The sequence below is a fragment of the Eimeria mitis genome, genomic scaffold, assembly GCF_000499745.2.
Source record: "Eimeria mitis Houghton genomic scaffold, Emh_scaff110, whole genome shotgun sequence".
NCBI lineage: Eukaryota > Apicomplexa > Conoidasida > Eucoccidiorida > Eimeriidae > Eimeria > Eimeria mitis.
In genome coordinates, this window is record NW_013567588.1 from 5,069 (window position 1) to 5,393 (window position 325).

The following is a 325-nucleotide window of genomic DNA, read 5'->3' on the forward strand; positions in this document are numbered from 1 at the left end:
CATGGGCCTTGGCGATCTCCATGAATTCTTTTTCTTTGCCGGGGGCTACATCTGGGTGAAGTTTCTTCGCCAGCTTGCGGTAAGCCTGAGCTCACAAACCCTAAACCCTAAACCCTAAACCCTAAACCCTAAACCCTAAACCCTAGAAAAAGTATACGGTATAGAGAAAGGCCAGAAACCACCACCGTTAAGTTAATTTCTGCAACTTTAGGGTTTAGGGTTTGACATTTAGGGTTTAGGGTTTAAGTCTTTTCGCTCTGTTACAGCCTAGGGTTTAGGGTTTAGGGTTTAGGGTTTAGGGTTTGAGGGTTCTCGCCTTGTCTAT